Source organism: Amphiprion ocellaris, chromosome 3 (assembly GCF_022539595.1).
Source record: "Amphiprion ocellaris isolate individual 3 ecotype Okinawa chromosome 3, ASM2253959v1, whole genome shotgun sequence".
Taxonomy (NCBI): Eukaryota; Metazoa; Chordata; class Actinopteri; family Pomacentridae; genus Amphiprion; species Amphiprion ocellaris.
In genome coordinates, this window is record NC_072768.1 from 7,282,669 (window position 1) to 7,294,789 (window position 12,121).

Sequence of the window (12,121 nt, forward strand, 5' to 3'; positions counted from 1 at the left end):
CTAGAATAAATCACAGCCTCTTTAAAGACTGCGAAAGTTTGGACTCATATGTAGAGACTGAAAGTACTCTCAACTAAACAGAGAAAAATTTGAGTTTTTAGAGTGCTGCACAAATTGATGTTTAATAAAAAAAGGCATTCTGTAACAAATAATTTCACATGAAACCAATGAAAATGTGAATTCTATTCAAAAACACTGCATAAGGAGCTGGTTGAGGCAGTGCACTCAAGTGAATACATGTACATGGCACATTGCAGCAATGGAGAACATGAGCTGGGACCTTGGCAAGGGCACTATGGTCAACATTAAATTTGAAAACACAATTTTTCCTGTCCATTTTGGTCTTCCAGTCATACAATGTCATAATTTTTCCTACCAAAAACAGTTTATCCAGGCAAGATCATGGGTTTCATACTTCAGGTAAAAATTAAACTTCTTCTAAAACATTGATAGACGCCTTCACAGACCGTTGGATAGCAGTTATTGGCAACGTTCAGACACAAACTTTGAGTTGTCTTCAAGACCAGTGACCCAGGGCTGACACATACAGACCGACATTCATTCACGCTCGTATTTATGTGTATGAACTTGAAGTGGCCAGTCAGCCAAACTAAAACAGTATGTGTATTTCAGTATATTTGAGAGTGGAAAGAATTTGGAATGAGCGAACCTAAAATACAGCAATTCATAATTGTGGTTTAACTCACTAAGACTCTGTAATGCTGTTAATCAGCTTAAAGAGGCAGACTAAGTGTGGACTATTTTATTCCAGTTATGTTTACATTGAACGGTAGGGTGCTTTTTTTGGTTTGCACAATACTGAGTAATCCTAAATTACATACCGACACCCTATCTTTCAACACAACGGCTATTTAAAGTGGATAATGTCATATGAAGTTCAAATTCCCCGATTTAGTGCTTATGTTGGCCAACCAAACTCTGTCCCCTGAAAAAAAAAAATGAAAGCATGTGTGGAAAATCTTGATTTACAAACAATAACCACTATCAGTATCTCTATTTATATAATATTTTATATAATACTGAGAGAAAACACACAACGCTGGAGTCACATAAAAATACACTTGTGACAAATACAGGAAAATGCAGTCTGGACTACAAAACTCCGCTACGTACATATGAGCACTGCACTTTGTGCTCAGCTCATGTGTGAAAGTGTGAGAGGCCTGGAATACTGACAGTCAGCATCAAGCCAGCTGTTCCTAATATGATGGCACAGATTAAGTCCAGACACTCCCTCATCCTTCCATCGCTCCGTCTATCCTCTCCCTTCAGCGCCCCCAACCATGTTAACCCCCATCTCTAGTGATGACAGGACTAATGGATGGCCATATGACCTAGATATACACCAATAGGATGTGGCCAAGTATAGTATGTGCATCAACAATGAACACCGTGGCATACTGTAGGAGACATGCCGCTTATGAAAAAAACATGGTACGGAGAAAGTGGCAACGTGACGCAGTTGAACAAGATGTGCAGACATTTGTTCTTCCATTTGCTGATGTGCGGTGAATTATAACCAGACTCTCCTACTGCTGCAGCAGAACTGCTCATAGATACTGCTTTAATTCTGTTCGATTTCCTTCAACAAAAAAAAAATTCCTTCCAATTGATAATCATAATTTCACATCCTTTAAAACACTGAGCTTTTGCTTAGAAATGGAGATTGATCGTAATTGTGACCTTTCTAGTCACTGGCATCAACAAATCTGAGACAGTAAGGTGCAAAACCATTCTCTTTAACTGCTGTAAAAACTAAATTAAAGATGTTTACATCCTTTCCATCTTTGCATACTCCTGTAAGAATGACCCTGATGTTTTAGCATCATGTGTAGTATACAGTTCAGTGAATTCAGAAATCAGGTCAAGACCCTGACTACACCAGCTTGTAACACATGTTTCTCCAGCCAACTCTTAATTAAAATTGTAAAGCATTGCCGCTTGGTCGATCCGAGCAAAGCCATATATCTGCCCTGATGAAACTAAGGCAAGAAAAATATTCCATGTTAAGTGATGGTCACAGCTCCACCAGCTTTGTATCACAACTTTGGTCCTGAGTAAGAAATGCAAGAGAGAGAGAGATTCCTGACATTCAATTTCTAAAAATCTCCAAGTAAACAAACAAAAAAAACAAAACAACTGTAACTATTGTGTCTATCAAGACCTAAAGAAGGTAGAACTAGGTCTGCTGTCAAAAAAAAGGAGACACTGTCTAATTTTGTGAAGCTTTGTGGGAGGATGTGTGGTTTACTTGTTCTATTCTGAGTCTTGTGGGGGTGCAGCCATATTTTAAGGAACTCACATGGAGAAAATGTCTTTCAGTCAGACTTCCCATTTGATATTACTTAAAAGAGGAAAACCCCTTTGCTCTGCAAGGACTCTGGTAGTCCCCAAACCGTGCTTCTCTACACCTTGGCAACCACAGTCCCCACTCTGTTCTATTCAGCATGGCCCTCCCTGATACTGCAGCACGGTCAACAACTGTACCCAATGTTGTTATTATACCTGCATACTTATTAATAATATTATATGGTAGCGTAGTTCAGCTTGTATTATGCCCAAGAAAGTTTTCAGAGGTTATATGAGTTCATGCAGAGCTGTGACCTAAGCATGAGGGCAAGAAAGAGTGTCTAAAGATTTGCTAATTAGCCAAAGAACCTCTACTGTTCCTTGTGTTTCAGGTTAGACTGGCAGGTGACCCGACCTCCCTCAGTACACATTTGGGAACAGAGGCTTCAGTCAGGGGGAAGAGAAAAACAAGGTAACTGTAGTCTGTAAAGGAGACAAGGATTCCCTACAAGGGGGTGGAGAGACAGCGAAGAGCCTGTTGACATTAATCAGGATGAAACAGTACGTATCTGAAAACTGAACCACTGATATGGCTACATCAAAACACAACCACAGCTCCAAAACAAACTGTGTATCAAAAAGTATCTATCAAGTATCTCGCTCTCTGTGCTCCTCTGTCTCTGCACATTCCCCAAACACAAAGCTACTTTGAGCCTTCCCTTGCTGACAGAAACTCTACACAAAATGTGTAACATTGCCATACACACAGTGTAGAAGTAGAAAACTGCAGTAAGCAAAATGTCCACTGTCACTGTAAAGTACACCAGAGCACATCTAGCTGTGTCTTTATCATCTATGTATCGTATCAGGGAACATGCACATGGATACACATCTAATCGCCTTAAAGTGACAGACACATTCGATAAATCAAGTCAGACTCAGTATATTTCTGTTTTGGTGAAGCTGCCATGTCATATTTTATGAATAAAACTGATCCCCCTTCCTTTAAAACCACCCAGTAAGTTGTTTTATTTCCTCTAATTCATTAATACACATTTACCTGCTTTACTTTATATCATTCTCTGCATAACAAACCATACAACTGTTGCCATATCTACAAGGACAGTCTTAAAATGAACAACAAAGCACTTGTTTCTTTTGAAAGATTTCAGATAAATAAAAAAATAAATAAAATCACAAATGGCTTGCTCACTTTTTATTTCATAGAAAAGGTGTGAATAAGAGAGCAGGTCGCAACGCTCACACTGCAGCCATGTTTGACCTGGTAGACAGACCAAACCAGCTGGCTGTGTGTACGACTGGACTCAGGCCAGAGATGCTGTGTGCGAGAGCCAGCCTTAGGCAGTCCTCATCAGATGGAAAACAGCCCGACCGTAGTGCCAGCCACAGTGACTTAATGTACACTAAAATACAATAACAGGCAAGAGCACAAGCACATACAAACTCACATGGACACGTACGCAACCAGAGACTCTACCTAAATATTTAAAGTATCAATAATGTGTGTTAACATGCAGCTATGACTTTGACTTGCTCTGATATATTCTACCTTCATTTTCTTGGTATTTCTTGGAATCAAAGATGCATGTGTAATTCTACTTTAACACTATACAAGGATCTACTCAGAGACAGTGGCACAAATGTGACACAAGAACAGACCTGACAGTACTTGCTACGTGAGAATCAGCATCTGCACACTGATTCCCACATATAATATGTGTACCAGCATGTACCCACATACAAACACTCAGCCATAAGCTAGAAATGGAACAAAGCCATGAGCGAAGATCAAAAATAAACTGTGGAATTTCTTGTCAGCAAACTTTCAACTAAGCATTCTGATATACTGATTACTCCGATGATTAATCAGTCAATCAATTAAGGAATATTTTAAATAGACCTGGTCTTTATAAAATGAAAAACTGTTGTTATACAAAACATGTTTTACAATAATATTTATTGGTAAGTATTTGGAATGGCACATAGCAAAAAGAAATCAATGAAAACACTATTATAGAAGCATTCCTAAACCTATATAAATACGCTTTATGACCTCTTAAAACATCGCATCTATGTTTTTCAAAGTTTTCTCCTTTTATATGCAAATCTTATTTGTGGTATTTTTTTATTCTCTTTTGAAATGCATGATGTGTAGTTTCTGATTGATATTTTGAAGTTTTTTACAATTTTAACAAGTATTAATATATAGTACATCATATACATTTTTTCTTTTTACAAACATTTGGCAGGACTGGCTTAGGAAAAATTCTCTGCATATCAATATTGAGATAAAATCATTTATATCAATAATCACTAAGAAAAGTGAACAGGTAACATCACAGCTGATTATGTGGACGTCCTAACTCACTGGAAAGGTCTCACTGGGGAAGGAGGTATTGAACTTTCTTTTAGTCTAATTTCTCCTCTAACAAGGTGCCCCTCAACAAGGCTCTTAATGCCAGACTGTACCAGAGAGGAAGAAGCGATGTGCTTGATGAGGTACATGGTGTTTACAAGGCCACTGCCTTTTTCATTGTGTACCTGTTTGAGAGCACAACGGAACGTTACTACAAAAGAAGAGGCACTTTGAGAAAGATTTACATGGTTATATAGAGGTAAAAGCAGAACATATGTCTTAGTAGTCTGTGATTGAGGTCACATGGCAAAAGAGCAGTTTATCCACAGTAATAATCATCTCAGTTTGACCGTATCTACTAATGTATTGCAAAAGCACAACAGTGTCCTATCTTCCCTTCAGCTCCAAATGTCACACCTGCATTTCAATTCCCAAAGCAGAAAAAAGTCGAAGCGTGAAAAAGCAATGTATCAGCCAATTTTCTTATCCTATTGTACCTTGACTTACATATTAGGTCTATGCAAATTAGATTCTTTCTTTTGCTCCACTTCAGGTTGCTGCAGTGATTTAAATGCCCTGTTACATTATGACACTGCCTTTTTATAGAACTGAAACCCTCTGTGGCAGAAAAGGTAATAATATGCTGTGGAGATTACACAGAAAGAGAGAACCAAAAAAAAGAGAAGAAAATGAGCTTGTGACTGTGTGATGAAGCAAGCACAGGTTACAGAGTGGGCCAAGTGTTATCCTCAGGGGAGTGTGTGGTGAGGTCAGGGGCTCTTCTGTCTGTCTGCTGGAAACAGGAGGTGTGAGGGGCTGCAAGGAAAATGACTGCCAGCTGAGACATAGGGGCTGTCTGTCTGGCCTGGAAAGAAGTCAAGGGATACCAGACGACAAGGTGTCGGATAAATGACTTTAATTAATGATGTTAAAACAAAGAGTGAGGGGCAGACAGACAAGCAGAGTATTATCCCTGTCAATCAACATCAAAGTGTAGCTTACACATTTTCAGAAATAAAAAATTAACATTAAAAGCCATTTTTAAGCAAATTTGTCTGCTTGTCATGAGTCCTACAATAGCCGTATCACCAATCTGTTGCTTCTAACTTCTTATCAACTTGGGACCTGAGTGTTAACTTGGCTGCAGTTGTTAATAAGTGAATTGAATACAAATATATTAACAGGTAAAGCAGAGGGTGTCAGAAAATGTGTTGTATATTCGTAGCAGTAGCTGGCAACACTAGTGGAGCCTCCAATTGCTAAATGAGATAAGAGGTCATAGGTGTTTGCTAACTGTGAGTAAGGGTCTTACCTCCCTGCTGTCAAACTGAGGCAGCCAACTTAATGAATAGAGGTGGGGGAAACTTCCAATTCTTAGATGCATCACGATTCGGACGTAAACAAATCAGAACCGATTCACAAACGTCCAAATTCCGATTATTTAAATCTGTTAATTAAAGTAATACAGAAGGTTGTAAATAATGCGGAACTAAGAAGCGTGGTACCCGTCATCGCTGGGACACTTTGGGATGGACGCCTGGAGCGGACATGCCGACACACGCACAGAGGAAAACAAACATGACTGACCGCCACCCACCTCGCCGTGAGATCCAAACACCTCCTTCTAATTTAAAAAGCAGACGTGTGGAAACACTTCAGCTTCTACAACGTCGATGGTGGAAGTGAACTGGACAAGAGACACATTATATGTAAGCTGTGTCACGCTAAAATAAAATACTTTGGCCACACAACAAACATGATGAGTTTAATAAATTATAATGGAAATGAATTCAACTCTTGCTTTTTATTACAAATGAACCGTTTTTAAAAAATTGCAACTGATGGATGCTTATTCAGTGAGGCAAAAAGAAATGTGTGTTGTGAAAAAGTGCATCAATATACATAAATTAAAGATGCATCAATAATCGTTTTATAATCGGATTGTAGCCCCTGATTGGTAATCGTTATCGAATCGTGAGGTGCCCAAAGATTCTCCTATTAATGAACTCTGCAACATGAAGTTCTTAGGTTTAGCTAGCTACCTGAGGCTCATGCTAACACTAACTAGCATTCTCATATATTAACACAGGCAGGAGCTGAGTGTGTGTCAGCAGAGAGCAGCTGTAGGTGCTAACATTCAGGAGCAGCAGGACTCACCCAGACTACATGCCAATACCACTCTTCCAACAACATTAAACATAAACTGAAGAGGTGTGTAGAAGTTTAAGAGTAGAAATACATTTTAGAGGCAGCAGTAAGTAGTGACGGATTCATGGACTGATAAAGTGGCTGCTACAATGTCTGTAGACATCTAGCAACTTTTTTCAGCCACTGGACTAATGATAACTGTCAAAAGATAAGTAACATCACAGGTTATTTACAGGAAAACACTGCAGCTCATTTGTTGTGTTTAATACTTTGGCTTTTGTCAGGCAAATCACTGAGTAGCAATTTTAAATCAGGGTATTACTTTTTCTATTTCATATATAATTCATGTAACCTGGTGTTTACTTTGTCTGTTTTTAAATTCTTAATGTAAACAAGTTGATTATGCAGCAAACAATAAATGTCACTGGTCTAAATCTGATTAATTAATCAATTATTAACATTGGTTACATGTCACAAGTAGTGTTCCAACAGAGTTTTGTTTTAGAGTTTGCATTATTCTAGATTTTGACACCAAGATTTTCATTTTTACTGCAAATGTAGATCAGCTCAGCTATTAGTATCAGTAATTAGTTCTCTTGATTACTATTTGTCTGCATTGGTATTGGCCCTGAAAAAAACTAATTATAAACCAAGTATGAAGTATTAAAAGTCCAAAAACACTTCCTGAAGTTACAGAACTTTATCCATGAACAAACTGGATAAAAAGGTTCTGAGGAAAATAAGCGTTCAACTGGAGTTCCCACTAAGTTTTGAAATGAGTCGGAGCCTGAGCTACAACAACACACTTACACAGGCACTAGAAGCACACAAAAGGCTGGTGATTCAAAAGAAGTATGATATGTGCGAATAAAATGAGACAATGCTTTCAGTCTAAACAAAACTCTAAACCTATTGTCAGGTTTTGCATTGTTTCCTGTCAATGCTTCAGGGAAAATATCTTTCCTCCTGTCCTATACCTTAAAAAGGTTTTATCACCCAATAACAAGGCATAATGTTTCCAAGTGAACCCAACTTTTAGACATCACAGCCTTTAGCGGTGCATGTTAATAGAAGAAAGCATTAAATCAATGTACACTTGGAACTATCTTCCTCCGATCGCTCATCTCAGCATGAGGTTCTTTTAACTATTCCCAGCAAGAAACAGTGAAAGGGGAAACAAACTTCACATCACTTCTATAAACTGCCAGACTGTCTCATCTGAGAGAAAAAGAACACTCTTGGCAAAAAAAAAAAGTTGGCAAACGCTTGGTATTGGACTGCTGGGTGCTCTAATACCCTAGATGAATGGATACTGCCACAGCAAGACTTGGTCATGACTTGTAAAACATTTAATGAGAAGTAATTGGGTCAATCTGCTCAGGGTGCAAGTTCTTCTGCCCTTTGTCCGAGTAGCCACTTGATATTCACGTCACAAGCTAGGAGCTAAATTGACGCAATATAATGAGGCAAGACTTTATCTAGAGATCTAATGACTGAACCGCCACTGTGCTCTACTTACACTCTGGTCTAGGTGAAATCAGCTCATTCCTGTCCAGCATTTAATTGAGTAATACTGAGTCATGTCCAGCAGTCAATGTTTTTCTGATATCATCAAATTAAAATGCTGTTTGCTGTGAAGGGTGATAGCGCCAGTTTGTCACAGCTATGGTTAGATGATAGGATTTTTTTTTCTGTTTCCCACAGGACAAAATAAATTTTTTGTAATATATCAAACAAGATATATTTCATGAAGACGGTGAAATAAACAGCATCACAGATGATTAACTGGAGTGTGGCTGGCAAACTACACAGACCCCTGTGCAAATCCTTAAATTCAGCCATTGTTTTCCAAGTGAACACAGCCCAAGTGTGCCAATCATAAACACATGCTGATAGATAACTTTGACCCTACGATAGGACGCTATTGTGTGTGAAATGAAGCCAAAATTGTCTGCAAAGCACACGAGAGCATATGAGTAAATCTAAAGAGATTTAATGATAGAAAGGTTAGGAATACACCTGCCAGGAAAAGCAAACAGCTAACGCAAGTAACAGGAAAAATATGGAAAGAAGGTGTCTTATTTGTTGGCTCAGTGGATTGTTAAAAGCAATATGCTGCACATAATTAGAGAACTTATACTACCAGCTGTGGTTGAATTATGCGAGGTTATGTTTGGAACAGAGGCAGTTAATAGGTTGGAAATTGTTCCTACTGGACTGTCAATCATCGTTTTTCACCCCTATAACTATACAGAATATAAATAACTGGGCACATCTGCAGATGGAAAATTATATCAGCTTGCACGTCAACTATAACTTCGAATTTTTTTAAAAAAGCATTCTGACAGACAGACACACACACCTGCTTAATGTCAGGTGAGCTAAGGTGATCACAAGCAAACGAAAGACCCTATGTTGTGTAGTATAAATGTTACACAAATGTTTTCAAAGGGAGAATGTAGCCATCACAATGCATTCTGTAACAGCTTTCATGCTACATTTATGATGTACTTGGTTTAACAGTTCGGAGAATGTAAACAGATGCCTGTCCATCCTTTCTCTTCTGCCACTTGCAGTCATTCTTTCCCTCCATCAATCCTACACCAATGGACACTTATATAGACACCAGCAGGAGCTCTGAGGCTTTTCACTCACAGATTCACAGGCTTATCCTAGACCAAGGGCTAATCACATACATAGGTCACTGGATTACAGAGGAGGGACTGATCTTAAAAAAAATAATAGTTCTCCTAATGCAGCTTTAACACAAAAGACCAGTTCAACCAAATTGTATAACTGTCCCACTGTGGTATCTAGCCCTGCAGAGATTGAGTTTTTTTTCCAAGCTCCATATCTTTACTATACTGCAGTCCTAATTAACTGGAGATTTCCATTTCCATCCTGGGGTATTATTATTTCTCTAATTCTGTTTCATTAAGAATAGGCAGTCCTGATTGGTTTCCACGTGTAACTAATATACAGATGGCGTCTTAGATCACAAAGATGGATACAGCCACTCTGCAACAATGAGGAACACAATAAATAAACATCAAGTCTCACTCTGCCTCCCTCATTGTTGATCTCATTAAATGACGTCTTGCTTTGCTGATCAAAAGAGACGGCTGTGTGCTCTATTTTCTGTGAACAGAGTACTACAATACCCACTGCAGATGCTCTTCAGCATTTAGCCTAATCTTAATTTATTCTGCTTGATTTAGGATGGAATTTTTCTTTAATTATTGCAAGGTCAGGTCCTGAATGTTTGATTAGTCATTACTGAACAGGCTCCAGGCTAACACTGTGTAACAACATAGCCTACGCTAATTTAGAATATGACAAATGCATCTCTGTCCCATCCAATTTATCTCACTACTCACTCTTTTTCTCTCACAGTAGATTTCAAAGTTAAGTTGGTGAAGATATTTGATAATATAACAATTTTTTCTTTTTTTTTTTTTGCCCTTTTCACTTGATTAAAGCAAACTGGGATCACTGTAATAACTTCAAAGTGTTGGAGTAGGGTGACTGAAACAAACAAAACTGGGCGATTCACTGCTGATGTGACAGACTGGACATGTTGATAAGAATTACAAGACAGCCTCCATCTGTTTACCACAGTACAGTTCCAGTAAGTGATCAAGACAATGTGCACAAAATAGTAAACCTTACTGATGGAACGCAGAGCAGATAGGAGACACGTAAACATTCACTCAACTAAAAGAAACATTAAATATAAAGTGTTTAGAACTATTATCTTATCAATGTATTCAAGCACATAGTTTGTGCTCACAAAGCGTACTGAACGGTTTTGGACAAGGACACGTACTGCTACTTGTCCTAGTAAAGGTTCAAACATTTTGTCTAGTTAATGTGTAACTTGCTGTTAAATCTCATATATCTTCCTGCTGCAAACACGTGCCAAGATAAACAGTGTGGGCATGGCTAAATCCAAACAATCCCTGAGTGAATTAAGCGGGCAAGTGTTTTTCTTCTTTTAAACAACTACTACAATACAGTCCGCTACCATCTTAGGGTCGTGCAGAATCACAAGGCAAATTTGTATCTGACATAACCGCAGCACAATTTCAGGCTAACATCAACAGAAGTTAACTGTGTCACCAAATTAAATTCCACCACACCAAATGGTACTGTTTTACAGTAAAAGTCTGCTTATTATATAAATACATGATTTCTTGAATAGCTGAGTACACCTAAAACTGTTTTTATAAGTAACATGCATAAAGACACCGGTACCCTTATCCTTCGAGGAGAGACCAAAATACACAGTGTACTATGGGAGGCTTAAAAAAGCAACAGTACCTAGTTATTACACTTTCCCTGCCACTGTATGAAAGATCAACATGTGCTCCAGGCAGACTGCCTGTTTTAAGGCTTTGCGTATCTCTCTAAAGCATCATTTTGTAGCCAGCTGTCCTTGTGCAACCCCAAATATTTACTCCCTTCTTAACCCAAATGAAGTTGACACACCCTGTAAGCTGCTGACTTCACTTCTGTCAAACGGTTTCTCAAAGCTGCACTGTGCACTGACTTTGCAGCTCTGACACACAGCTGTTCACATAAAAAAGCAGAGGTCACAAAAACCTCATAAATGCTTTAAATGTAATAAGAACTGTCATAAACAGAAAGTCTACTTTACACCTTAAGAGACATGCCCTATTTCTCTGTTCTGCTCAGAAAGTGAGTTATCCCTCCTGGCAACATTGGGTAAAAATGTACTTGCATTTGTGTCAAATTCTGAAAGTAGACTGGTGCCTGGGAGGAAATCAGTTCACAAATTAAACAAGCACACCTAAAGTATTCGAGCACTCATATCTTTGGACTGTAACATGTAAACGGTACATGCAAACCAACCATGCGATTAACTGAGGTTAAACAGATAGCTGGACAATTTAAGCGAGTGTATGCATTATTCACGGATTAAAGAGTAGGCCCGGCAGGTGAGATCTCAGCTTACCTTTCACCTGAGCCGCAGGAGGCACAGCATCCAGAAGCCTTTGTTGGAGCAGCCTGTCTCACCTGCAGAGATACAAAAGTTAGAATGAGGTTTCGCTGTAACTCACGAGAGCACAAACAGACAAAGCTGCCTCACCCCCAGTGTCTCTCCTTCCCATGCTCCTCCTGGTCACACCACTATGCTAAGGCCCCACCCCACTCAGTCCCAGTCCGAAGGAAACTGCCCACATTGCTCTGTTTTTCACCTGCACACACACCACTGTCAGTCACGTATAAACGGTCATTAGCTACAGATGAGTTAGATTTGGGTCA

General features: G+C 38.9%; 1 protein-coding gene across 3 annotated transcripts in view; it reads right to left on the minus strand.

Moving 5' to 3' along the window:
• osbpl5 (oxysterol binding protein-like 5) overlaps nt 1-12,121 on the minus strand; it is a 49,350-nt gene that overhangs the window by 25,348 nt on the left and 11,881 nt on the right. For all 3 annotated transcript variants that reach the window (XM_055009003.1, XM_055009000.1, XM_055009001.1), the window contains exon 2: nt 11,811-11,872. The gene's annotated coding sequence lies outside the window, so the exon portion shown is untranslated. The remainder of the gene's footprint in view (nt 1-11,810; nt 11,873-12,121) is intronic.